Genomic DNA, 22,258 nt, shown 5'->3' on the forward strand with positions numbered 1-22,258 from the left:
AGAACACAGCTGCAGAAATCAAAAGGCCTAATGTTCACATCAACAACCCTGCTCTGCAGAATGAAGGACATAGGCAATACAGAATTCATTTCCTATCTCACCAAACCAAAACCATGATCCATTTGGAAACCACAGACTCTTCAGCACTTTCTCGATATTACAATAATGCTGCTTCTTATTCAAAAACTCTATTCTGAGAGGAAAACAGCAGAACTCTTCTTTTACAGACATGTGCACTGTCTGATCCCACCATGCCTTCAGCTAGTGAACCTGAACCCCTCACAGCAATAATGCCTAAGGCTCTGCGCCAGAAGTCCAAAGCCACATTTCTCCTTCCATTTACTTGAAATGACTTGAGCCTAAGTCACCAAAGTCATCTAGTAGCTCAGGCATGAGCCCAAACCCAGGGACCTGCTGACATCTGACTGGCATTTAGGCATATACTTTCTAATACCGCTCCATTATAGTTTATCAATGCCCATCTAGAAGGGGCAAAAAAGGCATAGGTATTAAGAACTGAAAAAAAATTATTTAAAAGATGTGTTTTAGTTAACGACTTCAAAACTGTATGATGACATGAAGAAACAGAGATTTCATTGTTAGAGGCTAAAAAAAACAGCACAGAAGAGAGATGATATGAAGTGTATTTTTGTGTCAAAGTCAGCTGCTATGCCACACCTCTATTTCCAAAACAAACCTCCCATGGTCCTACATCACCTTTCAAGACAAAAACAGCAATTTCTCAAAGACCCCTCCCCCTCTAGAGAGATGCATAGCCAGGTGCACAGCTTCTCTCTCACAAGCGCTTCCTGTGGCCCGTGGACTGCAGCCCACCAGGCTCCTCTGTCCATGCAATTCCCAGGCTAGAACGCTGGAGTGGGTTGGCATGCCCTCCTCCAGGGGATCTTCCCGACCCAGGAATCAAACCCAGGGCTTTCACATTGCAGGCAGATTCTTCACCGTCTGAGCCACCAGGGAAGACTAAATAAACACAGAAAGAGAGGATCAGTTCAGTCGCTCAGGCGTGTCCGACTTTTTGCGACCCCATGAACCGCAGCACGCCAGGCCTCCCTGTCCATCACCATCTCCCGTAGTTCACTCAGACTCACGTCCATCGAGTCCGTGATGCCATCCAGCCATCTCATCCTCGGTCGTCCCCTTCTCCTCCTGCCCCCAACCCTCCCAGCATCAGTCTTTTCCAATGAGTCAACTCTTCACATGAGGTGGCCAAAGTACTGATACGGAGCACAATTTTTGCATCACAGGCAAGTGCTACGTCATATCTCTGTTTCCAAAAGACACTTCCTATGATCCTACATCACTTTGTAAGATAACAAGAGCCATTTCCCAAAGATCCCTCCCCTCTCTAGCCCCAGATGCACAGCCTCTCTCTCACATGCTCCTCCATTTATTGTATGTGAGGGCCAACCAGCCTGTAGACAATTCAATTAATCTTACAAGTGACATACCAAAAAACCCAACAACAACAACAACAAAAAAAAACAGATGTGGCATTAAGATTTACAAAGTTATTGAAACTTTTTAACAAGTAAAACGCATCTTTACTTAGCTACACCAGAATGAGGAATAAAGGGGTTTACATATGTTCCAATTCTAAACCTATCAATCAAACCCATGTTATTCCTTTGGGAGCTTATTTACATGCATATTTATCAGCCTCACATGCTAATTCCCTGCTGTTTTATGCCTGCAAGGCATGTTTATGAGTCATAATTGTTGATCTCATTTGATGTATCTCACTGAAGGAAGACATTACTCAGTTATGTGGCCTAATGTCAATGAGTTACGATGACCTGTTCTTCCAAATGTAACTTGCTCTTTAATTTTTATTAGGACGTCACTTATTGAACAGGGAAGGAAGTGCACTAAAAGAATTAATGTTTTATACAAGAACGTTGGTCACTCACCTCATTCTGGCCACCACGGCCCTCCTGTCCACTGTGCACTGCAGCTGGGACACCCGTGCCCCGCGGACAGCCCTTATTTCCCACACGCTTGCCCTGAGCTGTAACTTTCTGGTCCGCCACTTGGGCTCTCAGGATGCTCTTCCAGTCCATACAAAAGCTGTTTTTATTCATTTACACTATTGTCATATTCTTTTACTATCATTGGGTTTCTCCCTCTCACTCAAGATTCAATGATCTTTTTTTTTTTTTTACAGTCTGTACTTCTTGACTTGCCAAGCTATTTTCTTCCATGCATGTAAAACGTTACTGCAAGCAGGAAGTCTTCCATAAATAGGTAAATTAAGTGATGAGTAATTATTTCGGGGGCTTCCCTGGTGGCTCAGATGGTAGAGTGTCTGCCTGCAATGCTGGAGACCCGGGCTCGGTCCCTGGGTCGGGAAGATCCTCTGGAGAAGGAAATGGCAACCCACTCCAGTATTCTCACCTGGAAAATCTCATGGATGGAGCCTGGTAGGCTACCGTCCATGGGGTTGCAAAGAGTCAGACAAGACTGAGTGACTTCACTTCAATTATTTCTACATTCATCTAAACCCTTAGAAATATTATACATGCACTGGTGATTTCTTAACATTACTAATTTTAAAAAAAGCGAAAACTCTATGCAACAAAGTGCAGAATTTAATGGCGGAATTAAGGCACGGCGGGCACTGAGAACACTACTGTGCAAGGCAAATGCATCGTACTGCAGTGCACTTTTATTTCTACAAGTGACTGTAAACTGGTGCTGCAACGAGGTGCCTTACAGCAATGGGACGCAAATCAGACGGCTAAGAGGCATGCAAGAATATCACAAGGGTCTAGAAGTAACAGCTTCTACCCTACAATGAGAAAACTAATGCAAAAATAAAATCGATCTTGTCACGTTGGCTTGTGTAAGGAAAATAGTATATGCTTCTCCACACCTTCTGTGTAAACATCCCACACTCCTGGACTATCACTGTAGGGCCACCATACTGGGCTCAGTGGGCAGCAGGACTCAAGGGAGAGCAAGAAAGCATGAAGCCTGCCACCTGCACTCTTCCACAGGTGTCCCTAGACTGAGCTGCACTCAGCAGACGGATGACTAGAAGACAGGCGTGCTCGGCACACAGGTAAATGCTGCCCAGCAGGCATTCTGTCTACTCTTGCCCGATCTATACCTGGAGAATAAAATCTACAAAGAACTCTACTCTTGAAGAGTATTAGAACATGTTTTATAGCAAATAACTTGTTAAAACTTTAGAATGCAATGGAACGTTATCGGTATTGATATTCTTCTGCTCAAATAATTTAAGTCTGGCTAACCTAGAAGCTAAAAAGGCAGGTTTCAGAGGAAGAATCATAAGTCTAAAAAAACTAAACAAAACTCGCTCAGTAGTGTCCAACTCTTTGCGACCCCGTGGACTGTAGCCCACCAGCCTCCTCCATCCATGGGATTCTCCAGGCAAGAATACTGGAGTGGGTTGCCATTTCCTTCTCCAAACCTAGAAGCTAAAAAGACAGGTTTTAGAAGAAGAATCGAAGTCTAAAAAAACTAAACAAAACTACTTAGCTTTTCCCATTTCTTAACATTTGCCAAAGCCCTAAGAAAAGAAGACAAATAACAGCACCAGACAGACAATATTTTTAAATCAGAATAAGATAATGTCCGGATCATGCAGTCACAGCACCACGGACTGCACAATGTGCCTTCAGTGCGTCAGACGCTACACGTGTTCATAGGACCTAATGGGCTTCCTTTCTACCACAGAGATGGAGCCAGAGAAACTTTACATTTTCCGAAGTAGGAGGTCAGAATGTCGGTGAAGTTGCCACATAAAGCAAATATTTACTCTTTAAAGTACTATAAATACATAATGAACTATACTAATAGGACACACTAAATGGTGATGCTAATTGCAGAATATTATAAATCTTTCAATATACATATCATTATGTAATTAGAAGAATATTACAATTTAATACTAATCCATATTAGAATTTAACACTAGACCATTCAGGTATGACCTAAATCAAATCCCTTGCAATAGTACACAGGAAGCGAGAAATAGATTTAGGGATTAGGTCTGATAGAATGCCTGATGAACTATGGACAGAGGTTCAGAACATTGTACAGGAGACAGGGATCAAGCCCACCCTAAAGAAAAAGCAATGCAAAAACACAAAACTGCTGTCTGAGGAGGCCTTACAAATAGCTGTGAAAAGAAGAGAAGCAAAAAACAAACGACAAAAGGGAAGATATACCCATCTGAATGCAGACTTCCAAAGAAGAGCAAGGAGAGATAAGAAAGTCTTCCTCAATGATCAGTACAAAGAAACAGAAGAAAACAATAGAATGGGAAAGAAAAGTAATTAAACTCCAATTAAAATAAATAAATTTACATTAAGAATTTTACCAAAAAAAAAAGAAAGAAAATCAGAGATGCCAAGGGAGCGTTTCATGCAAAGATAGCCTCAATAAATGACAGAAATGGCATGGACCTAACAGAAGCAAAAGATATTAAGAAGAGGTGGCAAGAATACACAGAAGAACTATACAAAAAAGATCTTCACGACCCAGATAACCACAATGGTGTGATCACTCACCTAGAGCCAGACATGCTGGAATGCGAAGTCAAGTGGGCCTTAGGAAGCATCACTACGAACAAAGCTACTGGAGGTGATGGAATTTCAGTTGAGCTGTTTCAAATCCTAAAAGATGATGCTGCGTTAAGTGCTGCACTCAATATGCCAGCAAATCTGAAAAACTTAGCAGTGGCCACAGGACTGGAAAAGGTCAGTTCTCATTCCAATCCCAAAGAAAGGCAATGCCAAAGAATGCTCAAACTACTGCACTATTGTGCTCATCTCACATGCAAGTAAAGTAATGCTCAAAATTCTCCAAGCCAGGCTGCAACAGTACATGAAACATGAACTTCCAGATGTTCAAGTCGGTTTCAGAAAACGCAGCGCAACCAGAGATCAAATTTCTGACATCAGCTGGATCACTGAAAAAGCAAGAGAGTTCCAGAAAAACAGCTATTTCTGCTTTATTGACTATGCCAAAGCCTTTAACTGCATGGATCACAATAAACTGTGAAAAATTCTGAAAGAGATGGGAATACCAGACCACCTGACCTGCCTCTTGAGAAATCTATATGCAGGTCAGGAAGCACCAGTTAGAACTGGACATGGAACAACGGACTGGTTCCAAATAGGAAAAGCAGTATGTCAAGGCTGTATATTGTCGCCTTGCTTACTCAACTTATATGCAGAGTACATCATGAGAAACGCTGGGCTTGATGAAGCACAAACTGTAATGAAGATTGCCGGGAGAAATATCAATAAACTCAGATATGCAGATGACACCTCCCTTATGGCAGAAAGTGAAGAGGAACTAAAAAGCCTCTTGACGAAAGTGAAAGAGGAGAGTGAAAAAGTTGGCTTAAAGCTCAACATTCAAAAAATGAAGATCATGGCATGCGGTCCCATCACTTCATGGGAAATAGATGGGGAAACAGTGGAAACAGTGACAGACTCTTTTCTGGGGCTCCAAAATCAGTGCAGATGGTGACTGCAGCCTACTCCTTGGAGAAGGAAATGGCAACCCACTCCAGTATTCTTGCTGGTAAAACTCTATGGACTGAATAGAGTGGAAGGCTACAGTCCATGGGGTCGCAAAGAGTCGGACACGACTGAGCTACTTCACTTTCACTTGACTCCTTGGAAGGAAAGTTATGACCAAACTAAACAGCATATTAAAAAGCAGAGATATTACTTTTCCAACAAAGATCTGTTTAGTCAAGGCTATGGTTTTTCCAGTAGTCATGTAAGGATGTGAGAATTGGACTGTGAAGAAAGCTGAGTGCTGAAGAATTGATGCTTTTCAACTGTGGTGTTGGAGAAGACTCTTGAGAGTCCCTTGCACTGCAAGGAGATCCAACCAGTCCATCCTAAAGGAGATCAACTCTGAATATTCACTGGAAGGACTGATGCTGAAGCTGAAACTCCAATACTTTGGCCAAGTGACGCGAAGAGCTGACTGATTTGAAAAGACCCTGATGCTTAGAAAGATTGAAGGCAGGAGGAGAAGGGGGCGACAGAGGATGAGATGGTTGGATGGCATCACTGACTCACTGGGCATGAGTTTGGGTAAACTACGAGAGTTGGTGATGGACAGGGAGGCCTGGCGTGCTGCGGTTTGCGGGGTTGCAAAGAGTCGGGCACAACTGAGCGACTGAACTGAACACTAATCCAGTATGTCATTTCAGTACACTAGAGTTTTATGAAGCAGATTTTTCCCTGGATACTTTCTTGGGGTCTTACACAAGTGAAGGCAGCCTTTCCTGTTGCCCTCACTGAAACCAGGACAGATCCTTCACTCACTGCCCACTCTCTCCCCATCTTCGTTTCTCGCCTCAGCCCTTACCACCACCAAACATGATCTATGTTTTACACATTAATCTTATTTATTGTATTTCACTAAAATCACCAATTTCTTGAGTGTGTTTTTAAGTTTTATTCACCACACTATTCACTACAGTACAGCAAAAAATCGAACAGGCACTCAACAAAGCAATACCCAAAGAAGCCATCAGTTCAGTTCAGTTCAGTTCAGTCGCTCAGTCCGACTCTTTGCGACCCCATGAATCGCAGCATGCCAGGCCTCCCTGTCCATCACCAACACCCGGAGTTCACTCAGACTTATGTCCATTGAGTCCGTGATGCCATCCAGCCATCTCATCCTCGATCGTCCCCTTCTCCTGCCCTCAATCCCTCCCATCATCAGAGTCTTCTCCAATGAGTCAACTATTCACATGAGGTGGCCAAAGTTTTGGAGTTTCAGCTTTAGCATCATTCCCTCCAAAGAAATCCCAGGACTGATCTCCTTTAGGATGGAGTGGTTGGATCTCCTTGTAGTGCAAGGGACTCTCAAGAGACTTCTCCAACACCACAGTTGAACAGCATCAATTCTTCGGTGCTCAGCTTTCTTTACAGTCCAACTCCGACATCCACACATGACCAATGGAAAAACCATAACCTTGACTAGATGGACCTTTGTTGGCAAAGTAATGTCTCTGCTTTTGAATATACTATCTAGGTTGGTCATAACTTTTCTTCCAAAGAGTAAGCATCTTTTAATTTCACGGCTGCAATCACCATCTGCAGTGATTCTGAAGCCCCCCCCCCAAAAAAAAAGTCTGACACTGTTTCCACTGTTTCCCCATGTATGTCCCATGAAGCAATGGGACCAGATGCCATGAGCTTCGTTTTCTGAATGTTGAGCTTTAATCCAACTTTTTCACTCTGTTTTTTCACTTTCATCAGGAGGCTTTTTAGTTCCTCTTCACTTTCTGTCATAAGGGTGGTGTCATCTGTATATCTGAAGTTATTGATATTTCTCCCGGCAATCAACGAATAGTAAAGCTTACGGTGAATGAGGACACTTGAGGTAGAAATTTTTTTTTTACATTACCAACCAAACCAGAACACTTAAGAATGAAAGTACTGAAGATATGACAGCTCTGCTAAATTCTAAATATTAATGTCATCACAAGATGTGTGGCTAATGTAACCTGAGCAGCTTATTCTGCCCAACTCAGTCACTGTAGCTGTGATAATCAATCATTGAAATAGCACTGAAAGAAGAAAGACAACAAATACTAATCCTATAACAAGCTACAATTTTGGCCTCAATCCGCAGCAGCTGTTCCACTTAAAACACACAGAATAAAAACTAACAACACTGGTTCACATTCCTAAGTGTCAATACCTTGAAAGTATGTTTGAATTACCAGAGATTAAGCAAAAGAATAATGATTGATCTTGAACAATTTGAAAGTTATAAAAATGTGATTTTTATAGAGCATTAAATAATAGCATATTAAAGTAAACACAGAAACAAAAGCATGAATTTATCACATTAAAAACTGCCTGAATATTCCAATATTCACTCTTCATATATTTAACTGTAGTTTTAGAAGTCAGCATGTATTTTTTTTATATAAAAGTATAAAACACTGAATTCTGGCACATTCCTAGCAAATGGTAGCAAGTAGATTTTTGAACTTTTCTTGTACTAACAATGAATACAATTTGGAAGTGCCTCTGTGGCTCATCATTCAGAAAATGAAGATCATGGCATCCAGTCCCATCACTTCATGGGAAATAGATGGGGAAACTGTGGAAACAGTGTCAGACTTTATTTGGGGGGGGCTCCAAAATCACTGCACATGGTGACTGCAGCCATGAAATTAAAAGACGCTTACTCATTGGAAGGAAAGTTATGACCAAGCTAGGTAGCATATTCAAAAGCAGAGACAATACTTTGCCGACTAAGGTCTATCTAGTCAAGGCTATGGTTTTTCCTGTGGTCATGTATGGATGTGAGAGTTGGACTGTGAAGAAAGCTGAGTGCCTAAGAATGGATGCGTTTGCACTGTGGTGTTGGAGAAGACTCTTGAAAGTCCCTTGCACTGCAAGGAGATCCAACCACTCCATCCTAAAGGAGATCAGTCCTGGGTGTTCTTTGGAGGGAATGATGCTAAAGCTGAAACTCCAGTACTTTGGCCACCTCATGTGAAGAGTTGACTCATTGGAGAAGACTCTGATGATGGGAGGGATTGGGGGCGGGAGGAAAGGGTACAGCAGAGGATGAGATGGCTGGATGGCATCACCGACTCGATGGACGTGAGTCTGAGTGAACTCTGGGAATTGGTGATGGACAGGGAGGCCTGGCGTGCTGCAATTCATGGGGTCGAAAAGAGTCAAACACGACTGCTCGACTGAACTGAACCGAACTGTGGCTCATGACATAATTTTCTTCTTCACTCCTCCATTAAGATAACATCTGTTCTAGCCATGAGTCACTAAATCCAATTTGATGAGAATTTAGTTCACTTTAAGGTGGAAATGTCTACTGATGGACAGGTTTGTAGCTTTTTCTATTGACGAGAGGTTATATTTTTTTATTTACAAAGTAGAGAATAGTACTTTTGTAAAAAGACAGAACACATGCACTGGCTAAGTCTACTCTTGCAATCAAATCTTCTTTCACTCCCTTGAAGAGATGCCGCTTTCACCTGCTTATAATACATGTTGGAACAAACACAGGCATTTATCTCACAAGGGGAAGAACTCATCAGCTTCACTTTTACACCAGGCATAATTTCCAAACAGAATGTTACCCTGTTAAAGAATGCACCTAATAATGGTGAAGAGACAGGAAATTAAGAGATAAGAAGAGAGACTTTACTTATAGTAAAGTACACATAGGCAGAGTCAATAATCATTGCATAAAAACTGCTGCTCTCCTTTAGTTTTTAGGAATACAGTATAGATGAGTTATATTAGCAAATGGTTTCCTGGAACACTATTCATCAAAACAAATTTCTGAGTTACAACACTTACTGAGTTAAAAAGCCCTGTCATAATCTGAGTTTATGTATGTTTGCTGTAGGAGAAGTTTCATCATATCTTTGTTCTCCTTTGGGCTAAATAGGGAAACCATATACTACTTCCTATTTAATTCATTTGAAAAGTGAATGTCTTAGTCAATTTGGGCTGCTAAAACAAAAATACCATAAACCTGGTGGCTTCAACAGTAAATACTGTCTTCACATGGTATGAAGAGAGGGAGAAAGCTCCCAGGGGTCCCTTTTACAAGGGTACTAATCCCATGGACAGAGGAGCCTGGTGGCCTGCAGTCCGTGGGGTTGCGAAGAGTCGGACACGACTGAGTGACTTCCCTTTCACTTTTCACTTTCATGCATTGGAGAAGGAAATGGCAACCCACTCCAGTGTTCTTGCCTGGAGAATCCCAGGGACGGGGGAGCCTGGTGGGCTGCCGTCTATGGGGTCACACAGAGTCGGACACAACTGAAGTGACTTAGCAGCAGCAATCCCATTCAAAAGGGCTCTACCCTCATAACCTAATCATGTCCCAAAGGCCACACATACTAATACCACCAGACTGGGGGTTCAGATTTCAATATATAATTTTTTTAAGGGCACAATGTCTGTACAAGTGAACATTTCAAAATTTATTATAAGTTCCTCTGTCCTATGGACAACAATCCATTATCCATTAGGGAAAAAGAAGCTGAAAGGTATGTGAAAGAAATGAAGACCAGCACAGAGTAAACAGAACTCAAAGAACTATTTCAATCTTTAGAAGGCATACTCAGAATCTCAGATGAATAAGACTATGACATTGAACCAACTATTCATAGTTTAATCTATTTTGATGCATTGTTGACAGAGAAAGTAAAAATCCACAGAGAACAGGAAAAATATCACAGGATTTCAAAAACAGAAAATAAATTAAACAATAAGGTTAATTGATAAGAACAAATTTAGATCTCTGATAAATACTGCCAAACTGACTGCCATTTTTTAAATGTCCATCTCTCTAGACCTCAGGCAATATCTTTTATAATATTTCAAATCTTTGACAATTTGTTAAAAGAAATTATCTTGGCCTAATGTCATTCTAAGCTGGACAATGAAGCCATCCTGCAAGTAATTACTGGGCATCTAAAACAGCAACTCCTGTTTGGGAATTGCCTGTTTATGTTCTTCGGCTATTACCCTATGACATTCATAACTTTTATGAATTTTCCAGAATCCCCACTGAGGGTATCAAACCTTTATCCACCACCTGTAGAGGCTCATGTCTTGAATTTCCACTCCCCACCAATATCTGCATCCTTGCAAATCCAACACCATCCTAGTGCCAATGTGCCCCAAAGCCGTACCTCCAGACTGCATCCTCACGCCGTCTGACTCACATATCTGCTCAGGGAACATCTGCGCAAGATTAGCCACCACATACCTCGGATGTTATGACCCCGGACAACAAAAATGTTTGATTTATTCTCCCAACTCCCATTCTCTCAAACTTTATTTTCCCTCAGTTTCCAACATTTCCGTATAAAGAAGTATCTAATCAGTTACCCAAGAAAGAAATCTAGGAATTTTTCTGAATTCCTCTCTCACGCTAACTGCCCTGTCAATTCATTAATAAATAGTTTTTTCTGCTCATCCCCCAAATATATCCTTATTCCGCTCTTTGGGTCTTTTGTGTTACAATACAAACTTTTAAACATTTTGTTATAGTTCTGTGACAAATGCCATGGGTAATCTGATAGGGACTGCACTGAACCTTAGACTGCCTTGAGTAGTACAGTCATTTTGACAATACTGATTCTTCCAATCCAAGGACACAGTGTGTCTCTCCATCTGTCACCGCTGGCTTCCCTCACCAGTGTCGTATAGAGGACGGGACTTCTGCCTCCTTAGGTAGATTTATTCCTAGATATTCTTTCTAAAATGATGGTAAATGGGATTGTTTCCTTAATTTCTTTCCAATTTTTCATCATTAGTGTATAGAAATGCAAGAGGTTTTCATGTATTAATTTTGTATTCTACAATGAGCTCTATAGTTTTCTGGTATTTCTTTTATTTTCTCTGATTCCTGTGGCTAGGACTTCCAAAAATATGTCAAATAAAAGTGGTGACAGTGGACATCCTTATCTTATTCCTGATCTTAGAGGATAAGCCTTCAGCTTTTCATCATTGAGTATGAACTGAACTGTAGATCTGTCAGATATGGACTTTATTATGTCAAGGTGATTGCAGCCATGAAATTAAAACACGCTTACTCTTTGGAAGGAAAGTTATGACCAACCTAGACAGCATATTCAAAAGCAGAGACATTACTTTGTTAACAAAGGTCCATCTAGTCAAGGCTATGGTTTTTCCAGTAGTCATATATGGATGTGAGAGTTGGACTATAAAGAAAGCTGAGTGCAGAAGAATTGATGCTTTTGAATTGTGGTGTTGGAGAAGACTCTTGAGAGTCCCTTGGACTGCAAGGAGATCCAACCAGTCCATCCTAAAGGAGATCAGTCCTGGGTGTTCACTGGAAGGACTGATGTTGAAGCTGAAACTAATACTTTGGCCACCTGATGCGAAGAGCTGACTCATTTGAAAAGACCCTGATGCTGGGAAAGATTGAGGGCAGATTGAGAAAAGGGGGCAACAAAGGATGAGATGGTTGGATGGCATCACCAACTCAATGGACATGGGTTTGGGTAGACTCCGGGAGTTGGTGATGGACAGGGAGGCCTGGCATGCTGTGGTTCATGGTGTTGCAAAGAGTTGGACATGACTGAGTGACTGAACTAATAAATCTCATATCTTATACAAAAATAAAAATAAATGGCTCATGAATCTAAATGTAAAATATAAAACTTTCAGAAGAAAATAAAGAAAATCATCATGACCTAGGGTTAGGCAAAGAGTTATCTGACATGGGGCTTCCCTCATAGCTCAGTTGGTAAAGAATCCACCTGCAAAGCAGGAGACCCCGTTCAATTCCTAGGAAGATCCGCTGGAGAAGGGATACCCACTCAGGTATTTAGCCTGGAGAATTCCATGGACTGTATAGTCCAAGGGGTTGCAAAGAATCAGACACAACTGAGAGACTTTCACTTTCACTATCTAACATGAGTTTTATATGTAACACCAAAAGCATATTTCATCAATGGAAAAATATAGCAAAATAAAACAAATTCCTCTGTGAAAGAGTCTGTTAGAAGGGATGAAAAGACAGGCCAGAGATGAGGAAAAAATATGAGCAGGTCACATATCTGACAAAGCACTTGTATCTAGAATATTAAAAGAATTCTCTAAACTCAACAGTAAAAAAAAAAAAAAAAAAAAAAAAGTCCAATTTGGCAAACAAGCTGAACAAACACTTTCCCAAAGAGGATATAGATGGTAACTGCACACGTGAAAAAATGTTCAACACCATCAGCCATTCAGTTCAGTCACTCAGCTGTGTCCGACTCTCTGCAACCCCATGGACTGCAGCACGCCAGGCCCCGTCCTTCACCAACTCTCAAACTCATGACCATTGAGTCGGTGATGCCATCCAACTATCTCATTCTCTGTCATCCCTTTCTCCTCCCACCTTCAATCTTTCCCAGCATCAGGGTCTTTTCAAAAAATTAAACCACAAGTTAATACTATTACATCCTTATTAGAATGGGTAAAAAATTTCTGACAATATAATCCTGGTGACGATGCCGAGCAACTGGAGTTTCCACATGCTGCTGATGGAAAAGTAAAACAGTGGAAGTACTCGGAACACAGTCAACAAGACATAGCTCCACACAAAACCCCGAGCACAAATGCTTCCTGTAGCTTCGTTAGTAACCGCTAAAATCTGTAAACCACCCAAATGTCCTTCATAAGATAATAAGCTATAGCACATTCACACAAAGGAGTTCCAGTCCGCAATAAAAAGGAAGAACCACTGTTTATCCAACATATGCAACAACTTAGATCTGAAGTCTGTGAATAAGAAAGCCAATGGGACTACATGATTTCACTTATGTAACATTCCTTAAGTGACAAAACTATGATGATGGAGAATAGACCGATGATAGCTAAGGCTTAGAGTTTGGGGGAAAAAATCTAATACACAATCTGATATGTTGTTTAGGTTTTCCCTACATTTACGGCTATTATATATTTCCTTTTCTACAGAATGTATGCCTGTTCATGTCATTTACTTACTAATAAACAGAAATTCTTTCTATATCTTGGATATCAAGCTTTTGTTAATTTTTTTTATATTGTTATCTTTCCCCAGATTGTAGCTTGTGTTTTCACTTTCTTTATGATATCTTTGGAAAGAATTTCTTGATAAACTCAATCTAATTCTACATAATTGTCTTTTGTCTTAAATATTTTGTTGCTCTAAAGTATAATTATAATTTGGGAGAAACTAGTATTTCCCATAAGTCGTGAAAAAGAGATTCATTCTCATTTTCCCCCATACGGAAAATCAGTTGTCTTCAGCACCATTTAATGATAAGCCCATTCTTTACCACTGGTCTGCAATGCCAGTTTTGCCATGTATTAGATTTTAATATATGTGGGGGCCTATCTGACTTTCTGTTCTTTGTATTGGTCTATCTGTTAAGCCATTACCATATTTCCTTGTTACACAGTACACCTTTGTTCTTCAGAAGTGTCTTGGCTATTGAACATTTCCTTCCTGTATGTAAGTATCAGAATCACACCCAAAGTTACTCAAAAAACACTGATGAAATTTTGACTTAAAAGTACACTGAATCTATGTATCAACTTGAAAACAACTTACTAGCTCTGTGACAATGGGCTATCCCTTCCACAATCTCTGTATTTATCCAGGTCTTACATGTCTTTCCATAGTTTCATAATATTCTCCATAAAAGCTATCATATTTTTATTGAATTTATTCAAGGATGTTCATTTTTTTATACTACAAAACACTTTATTACTCGTGTATTTCTATGTGCAAGTGATATTGCATGTTAATTTTATATCAGGGAATATTTGTAAAATAAATTGTTAATTCCAATAGTTCATCTACAGATTCTTATCCTGTTCCCATTCTTGAAGAGAACATTCTAACTATCCCACCATGAGGGTGGCTTTGCTATAGTTCTTCTATACATGCTCTTCTTCATGGTATGGAAGTTATTTTCATTTCAAAATTTGCTAAGCAACATTCTTTTTATAATACGGACTGTAGCCCGCCCAACTCCTCTAGTCATGGAATCCTCCAGGTAAGAATACTGGAATGGGTTGCCATTCCCTTCTGTGGATCTTCCTAACCAAGGGATTGAACCCAGGTCTCCCACACTGCAGGAAGATCTCATTACCATCTGAGCCACCAGGAAATGCGGGCTATAGTTTCTCTATATCTACTGAAATGACCTTCTTCTTTATTTTGTTAATAAGTTGAATGACTTAAAAAATTTTCGTAAGGAACAAACCTTACATTCCCAGGACAGACAAGATTCGATAAGATGTGTTATCCGTTTATGTATTGTTCCATTCAGTTTACCGGGATTTTATTTGTATGATAGTCATGCACAAGAATAGCTTGTATTTTCTCATAAAGCCCTTGTCTGATACTGTTATAAAGGTTATATTAGCCGTGTGATATGAATGTGAGAACATTCCCTGTTTCAATTCTCTGAAAGAACTTTCAATGAGAGCACAATTGTTGTTGTTGTTGTTTTAGTAATCATCTGTCTCCAAACTGGGACTAGTGTTTTCTCTGTGGGATATGATGAAGTATTTTTTCCATTATATTAACAGTTTATTATGGCTTCACCAAGATTTTTTTTCTTACGTTTGTGATCCACAAAATATAGTTGTATGTATTGTATAAAAATCACTCTGACAAATAATTTTTCCCATTTTCAAATAAACTCTTTGTACACGACATAATATTTTTTGTAGCCATAGTTTTTTATGTGTGAAATACAACTCAGTAAGCAATGAATGTACTCCAGCTTTACAAAGTACTTAGTATTTTATGTAAAATGTACTTAACTGTCTTTAGTCACTTTTAATCATTCTCTTGTAATACAAATTTTTCCACTTCGTTTTAGTCTTCAAATTTGTTACCGTAAAAATTTTCACTATATTTTCTTGCTGTCTTTTTAATCAGCATATAATTCTGAATAAATTTTAGAAAGATATTTTCCAGGTTCAAAGAATCTTTCTGGAAATTGACAAAATTTAAACACTTGTTTAAAAATTTCATTTAAAGATCTTATTAACTCATTTCACATGTAAAGCATTTTTACAGTAATAATTACAGAAATATAAGGAAACAATGAAATATTTTTGAGTTCTCTTATTTCTATGATTTTTCAGTCAGTAGTTCTAGATTTGCAGTTAATTCTTTTCTGTCCCACTATCCTTTTTGGACTGGTTCTTGTTAACATAAAATACTTGTATAACTGCTTACTTACATCTTTGCTTCAGCATCTATAGCAAACTGGTGGTGTAAATGGTCCTGATTATTGCACACCTCTTCTGATGCAGTTTTCTAGACCCTTCCATGGAGAGGCAGTGGCATCGTAACAACAATGTGCTTCTTCTCCATGCACACCAGGCTTCTCTCCATGTCTTTACTCCCTTACAGCGGTGTTTTGCCACACACACTCCTGAGTACGTAACTCTTCTAGTGCTACTGTGAATAGACTCTCTGCTTTAAACGACGGTCGGGTTGCTCATTGCTAGTCCACAGAAATGCAGTTTTGCTGTTGCTCTGTTGCGGCTGGCACTGTTACTTGCTGTGGCCAACAGAAGGCTGTAGAGGTTTCTCAGAGCCAGTAATAAGCCTGGTTCTCACAAAACCCTGCAGTTTCTGTCTATCCTCACGAATGCTGACACCGCCAGTACATGTATGATGGCTGGACTGCTGAGGGATGAAACATGTGACTTAGTCACTCTATGACATCACCTGTCATCCAATCTCAAACACCCAAGTGAGGCCAGTCTGGACCAGTCATTCCCCAAACACATAAAGCAAGGTCAGCCCGTAGCAAGAGAATTCCCAAGCTTAGGCACTTTCTCATTAGCAATCATAAACACTTTTGTTTTACAGAACTGAGTTTAGGGATGGTTTGTTATATAGCAAACTGATAGCCGATTGACAAGTAAGATGAACCAAATGGCTCAGTACATACCAAACATATAAATGACCAACACAGCTCATTTTAGTTACTGAGCTCAGCTATATACTATTCGGAAACATGTTCAATCTGTCAGTGCAAAATACATCAAAAAGTAGTTCAAGGGATTTTTTAGAAACTAATCCTAAAATTGCAAAAGTTTTACAACATGCTTTTAAGAAAAGTATTTTGTAAACAGAATAGAAAAACATTAGAACTTTAAAAGTCAAAAAAGAAAAGCTAATCTTCTCAGACTATGTCTCAAATCATGCCTCAAAACTTTTTGAAATGAATTAGGACACACATGCAAATTAAAAAATAAAAATTTCTCAATAAGAAACGTTTATTTCAGAAAGATTAGCAGTATCACTCTTCATAAGAATGACTGTTAAATAAGCAAACTTCGACCCTTAAAAAGAGCACTACACTAAAATATTACAATACTGCTTTCTTTGCAAACGACTCATCTTCTTTAATCACTTAAGATATCAAGTAAATGATCTTAAATAAACACCTTCAGAACACAATTGTCTGGTATTTGGAAGAGGTTTACTTTTCAAGAAAATCATCCAAAGTCTAAACATGAATAATGCATTTTGATATTTAACCATATACATGAAAGGCAACGTTAAAGAGTTCCCTATAATATGTACTTTTAAGTCACATTTTTTAAAAAAAGAACTTCTTAAAGTCACTTGGTTTAAAAAATAAAGTGATTAATAATAAGGTAATATATCTAAAAAGTAAACACAAAGACATTTATTAGCAAAGAAACAGGAAAATTTTAAAATAACCCTGCAACACTTTTGTGTATGCAATTTATCAAGAAATATTGTAAAAGAACAAAACAAATGTTGGCTCATTCTGGAGCTTCTTTGTCATCATTAATGTATTCAGGCTTTCACAGCTGAACTGCTATACTTTGAAAAGATTTTCATGAAAGGAAACTCATATTCAGTGTTTAAACAAAGCTGTCAGGTTACCAAGATTAAAATTTGTTTGAGTGTCCAGAAAATCTTCTCTTAAAATAAAATAAAAATAAAAACAATGTTGTCTTCATTTATAAACAAAATAAAATAAGGTTTTGTTTAACCATAAGTATTTATTTTGGGGGAAAATAGATAAAGAATAATTTTAACATAAAAGTGAGACTATTTTGAGCAGCTATTTTGTTTCACTACTAGTTCTATTTCTCAAATTGATACAAATGATCTCCTTCTGTTTCCGTCTATCTGCTTGCCTTGTCAGTACAACTGACTGTCAGGGCTGGGGAGATCTCTTCTATCTAAACAGAAGATGTGCAGTTTGTAACCTGCTTAATTCACCTTATGTCCTACATGCCCTCAGTATGGTGTTCATTAAAATCTCAGCTGTTTTGTTCATAGCAGTGGCAGCCTAAACATAGGCTTATTTTTCTTTGTTAAAAGGCCAGATTGTGCATAAATATACCCCTAATCTGTGTGTGTATGCATGTGTGTGTTAATGGCAAGAAATTAAACCAAGTATGTAAATGCTTGTTGGTGTTTTCATTACTCAAGCCAGGCATCTGAACTCACTTAGTCCCTTGCCTAGATGTTCATAAAAATAGCACCTCTCAGTCTTTGGAGAGAGGTTTAATGTAACAGCCATCTCTAAAATCAGATAGCCTATATTAAGCACTGCAAGTTGGTATAGAGAAATTCTATAAATTGCCATTAACAACCATTTAAGAGTCTCCATTCCTCCCCCTCCAAGAAGCTCCTGGTGGGCCCCAGGTTTCCAATCTTAATTGCTTCCATGTATTTGATTATACAAAAGGTTTAAATGAAACCTACTTATATTGCCTTGGCAATAAGATAAAATGGCTCAAATCAATTACTTCTTTTTTTTTTTGGCTTGAACAGAAAACTCAAACCCGTACATTTGACTGGCCAATCCAGTTACTGAACACAATTTCTATTCAGTTCTGATCTGTTCACAAGCAGACTTTACTATTTACTAGTAGTATAAAACACTATTTTACTATTTTAAAAACTTTACTAAGCTTTTAAATGCAATATAAAAGCATCTCAATGATTCTATTACACAATTTCAAAACTCATGTATAAACTGTAGTTAACAGTATTCACATGTATCAAATTAACCCCATACTGAAATCATTAAAAGTATAAATATGTCAAATATTTAATTACTACATTTTTGTGTGGTTTGATTAACAAGACAAAAGATTTATTTTTAACTTGTTACTAAGTTACTTGTAATGTTAATTTTAACATGCAATTAATTAAATGTACATAAAGGACTATTAAAATATGCCTGACAGATGCAAAAAGTAATTTAACCTCATAATGACTAAAAACTAAATACAGTCTACTGGTCGTTTTGACCCATACAATATACATTTTTAAAGTAAGATTACATTAACTATTAAATATAGCTGCCTGAATATGACAACCATAATTGTATCTTCAGAAGTTTTTCTCAAAAGCTATCATATAACTGACTGCGGAAACTGCCCTTAATAGGCACAGATTGGAGACAATCCTCCAAGTATCAGGAAAAGCACATTAGGCAGTCTTCCCTTTACCCCTAACATTAATCTGTGAATCATCTGGAGTGCGTGGACTTCTAATACTGCTCTCAGATGGAAAACAAGCAAAGACTTTCACCTCAGTGGTGATGTTTTACTCTCATCAATCCACCCTGGTGTAAGGGAAAAAGAGGTTCCCAACCAAGAGCACCGAGGATAAAGCACCTCCACTGAGGAGCAGCTGACGTGAGGGAATGACGAGCGTCGAAGTGCACCCAGCAAGAAAGAGCTGGTACGGTTAAGACAGCAGCCTTGACAGGAAGCCAGGCTACAACAGTTTCAGGTTTCATCCTTAAGGGCAGGAATGGACTTCTCAACACAACATGGCAGCAGTGCTATTTCTAAGTATGAAATCTGCCACATTCTTGACGTCATAATTGGGAGACATCATAAGGCTCCATCAAAAGATAACATAACTTAGGTTATACTACGTTGTAAGTAGAACTAAAACTTCAGGAACAAATCCAGCAACTGACAGGAAGTCCCCACTCCTGGTTCGGATAACCCTTGTGCTCCTCCCAGCACGGTGGGGGTCGTTTAACTAGGATAACAAGTAACACTGAGTACACAAGCTTCTATAGGCTGAATCAACCTTCCCCAGTGAAATCAGAGGATCCAAGACAGGGTCTCTGCACTCGCACGAAGAGGAGGAGGAGAGGAGTGAGGGACCCACATTAACCCAACTGCATGTCCTTAACAAAATCAAAGAGAATACTGCGTCAGTTCTTCACATGTGCAAAATGACTGGACAGCAATACAAAATTACTTAAAAGAAATATGAGCAACATAAAAAGTTGGGAATTATATTAGAGTATATAGATCAATTCTGATAAATTTTCAAGTATGATATGACTATTGCCATCACCTTTTAATAATGAAAGAAAACAAAGTAAATTGAGATGTATATCACTTATACTGATATATATATATAGTGCTTCTGGTGTTAAAGAGACAGGCCTACCAGTTTTAAAGGCATTGTGAGATCTGTGACTCTCCTGTACATGTCCGAACACACTGCTGGTCTTCCTGCTGTCTCTCTGCAGCAGAGGGAACAGCGTCGAGGCCCTAAAGAGCCTCTGTGCTCTGCCTATTCATCCCTCCCTCCTGCCTAAGCCCTCCCCATCACTGATCCTCTTACTGACTTCATGGCGCTGCCTTTACCAGATCAGAGAGTTGGACTCAGATTGCCTTCTTTCACTTAGTAACATGCATCTCAGATTCCTGCCTGTCCTGCTACAACCTACAGGCCCCTTCAGTTTCATCACTTCATAATAACGACACTGTATGCACATACCACTTTGTTCATCCATTCACCAACTGAAGGTCATCTGGGTTGCTTCCAGTTTTGGCAATCACCACTAAAGCTGCTAGAAACACTGTGTGATGGTTTATGTTTAGACAATTCACTTGAGTAAATACCAAGGAGTGCAACTACTAGATCGCACACAGAGAGTAGGTCTACTTTTGTAAGCGGAGGTCACCCCGTCCTGAACTGGCGGCGCCGCTCTGTGTGCCCACCAGCTCTGAGCAAGTGATCCTGCTGCTGCGCTGCCCCCGGCACTGGGCACCAGTGCCTTGGACCTCGGTCACTCCGGTAGAGGTGCACTGCTGTCGCGCTTTAATCAGCGATTCTCTGGGGACCTATGACGTGGAGCATCTTCTCCTCTGCTTATCAGTATATTTTGTTTCGCAAAATGTCTGCTCAGATATTCTGCCCATTTTTTAACTACTGGGTTTTTGTTTTCTTATTTCTGGGTAATTAAATTTGTCTGGTTTAGATACCAGTCGTTTATCAGATAATTTTTGTAAACAATTTTCTGCCAGTCTCTGGCTTGCCTTTCAGTCCCTTTAATGTCTTTCAAAGAGAAAAAAAAAGGTTTTAATTCTAATGAAACCCAACTTATCAATTTTTTCTTTCATTGATCATGCTTTCGGTTTCAAAACTAAAATGTCATCACAAAATGCAACATCATGGAGACTTCCACCTATGTCATTTTCTAGGAGTTTCATAGTTTTACATTTAGGTTGACGATCCACTTTGAGTTAACTGTTTCTGAAAGGTATAAAATCAATGTCTAGATTTTTTTAATTGGCTTTGCTTCTTTGTCAGTATCAATCACTTAACTCTATTTGTATGGGTCTTTCTGTCCTCTCTATTCTGAAGTCAGACATTGTCAGTCTTCTGATTTTCTTCTCCTTCAATGTTGTATTGTCTATTCTGTGTGGGTGGTGGACTTGAACAGAGAAATCCTGTGTAGTCTTACACTGGAAAGTGATTAAACAAATGCAGAAAACCAGGCTACAAAGTTCTTTTAGCCTCTTTAAGAACTTTCTGTAAATAGCACTTCATTAAAAAAAAAAAAAAAAAAAAAAAGCCCCCACAGGCTACTCGTAAGGTGCTTCTGAAATGCTATAATCTTGGCATGCAACAATTAATCCTGAGACCTGACATTGAATAAACACTTTAAAGGCATATTATTTTCTTTCAAAAAGTTTTGGGGGGATTCTCTTGCAGTCCAGTTAGTGGTTAGGACTCAGCACTTTCACTGCCATGATCTCGCAGCCAAGAAAAAAAGACACACCAGGTTTGGGGCAATTTCTTACTTACAAGATAAAAAAGGAACTAAGAATGAAGACTATGTGCAGGCGAGATTTGGAAGAAAGCAAGAAGCTAATTAACTTCTTCCATTTGGACTCCTTTGAGAAAGCAAATACATGTCTTATTTTTAAATCCTTTACATTTTAAAGAGCAAGTATTTAAATAATCAGATTATGGTTACTATTCTAATAGTCTATAATGTAGTTTAAGGACTCAATAGACAAATAATTTAAAACAACTATTAAAAGTCAAGATGGAATTTAGAGACCATGTATAATAAGAATCAGATGAGAACTGTTTGCTGTGTAGTGAGTGCAAGTCGCTCAGTCATGTCATGTCCAACTCTTTGTGACTGCATGGACTGTACAGTCCATGGAACTCTCCAGGCCAGAACACTGGAGTGGGGAGCCTTTCCCTTCTCCAGGGGATCTTCCCAACCCAAGGATCGAACCCACGTCTCCAGCACGGCAGGCAGATTCTTTCCCAGCTAAGCCACCAGGGAAGCCCAACAACACTGGAGTGGGTAGCCTCTCCCTTCTGCAGCAGATCTTGCCAACCAAGGAACTGAACTGCAGTCTCCTGCATTTCAGGTGTCTTCTTTACCAACTGAACTGCCAGG

The 22,258-nt window shown here is 39.2% G+C and overlaps 1 protein-coding gene across 24 annotated transcripts in view; it reads right to left on the minus strand.

Annotated features, from left to right (window-relative positions):
- The window catches only part of TBC1D5 (TBC1 domain family member 5), a 593,981-nt gene that overhangs the window by 321,583 nt on the left and 250,140 nt on the right, over positions 1 to 22,258 (minus strand). Inside the window, exon 6 of one of the 24 annotated variants that reach the window (XM_069568985.1) lies at positions 4,554 to 4,954. The exons of the other annotated variants lie outside the window; for them this stretch is intronic. The gene's annotated coding sequence lies outside the window, so the exon portion shown is untranslated. The remainder of the gene's footprint in view (positions 1 to 4,553; positions 4,955 to 22,258) is intronic. 24 annotated transcript variants of the gene reach the window in all.

This window comes from Ovis canadensis, chromosome 1 (genome assembly GCF_042477335.2).
Source record: "Ovis canadensis isolate MfBH-ARS-UI-01 breed Bighorn chromosome 1, ARS-UI_OviCan_v2, whole genome shotgun sequence".
Lineage (NCBI taxonomy): Eukaryota > Metazoa > Chordata > Mammalia > Artiodactyla > Bovidae > Ovis > Ovis canadensis.